The 639-nt window shown below is 30.5% G+C and overlaps 1 protein-coding gene across 1 annotated transcript in view; it reads right to left on the minus strand.

Annotated features, from left to right (window-relative positions):
* LOC119588717 (ras-related protein M-Ras-like) overlaps positions 1-639 on the minus strand; it is a gene marked incomplete in the record, with an annotated part of 28774 nt that overhangs the window by 14358 nt on the left and 13777 nt on the right.

The raw sequence follows: 639 nt of genomic DNA on the forward strand, positions 1-639 counted from the left end.
CTCCACCCCCTGTGGCCTTTTACTCTAAAGATAATAGTCCACTGTTATCAATAAATCAATGTCACCATTATTATCAAAAGTCAAACCCAATATAATATAAAACAAGTCTGATATTACATAAACACGAATTCAAGTCATTAACAGTTATGGACATATACTGAAAGCTACAAATATAACAGAGAAACAAAAACAAATGTTTTTCCAAATCAACAAACTTGTACTTGTACTTGTCCTTGTACTAGGAAAAGTATGGAAACATTTAATTTTCCCCAAGTCTGTACTACTAAACTGAGCAAAATTCATTCTCCATTGGTCTCTCTTTTTGTAGATACAAGTGCAGTTTGTGTGTTTGTAGTATCAAATGAGAATTTTTGTATGTAAAGTATATAAAGACAAATACAACATAATGCTAATCTTTGCAACTACATCCACATGAAAGCAAACCATCACCAATTTTCCTGCAGTTCTTAAAGGTTAAGAAGAATCAAATGTCAATAGCTTTTTCTTTTTTTTTACCAAGATTTACATGACCCTCTAAGGCTAATAATAAATAAATATTAATCACATCATAAACTATTGCCACTGCAAAAAATTACTATGGAGACTTTTTCCCAATCACAGTCATAATCATACATAAAG

The sequence above is a fragment of the Penaeus monodon genome, chromosome 24 (assembly GCF_015228065.2).
Source record: "Penaeus monodon isolate SGIC_2016 chromosome 24, NSTDA_Pmon_1, whole genome shotgun sequence".
In the NCBI taxonomy this organism is placed as follows: domain Eukaryota; kingdom Metazoa; phylum Arthropoda; class Malacostraca; order Decapoda; family Penaeidae; genus Penaeus; species Penaeus monodon.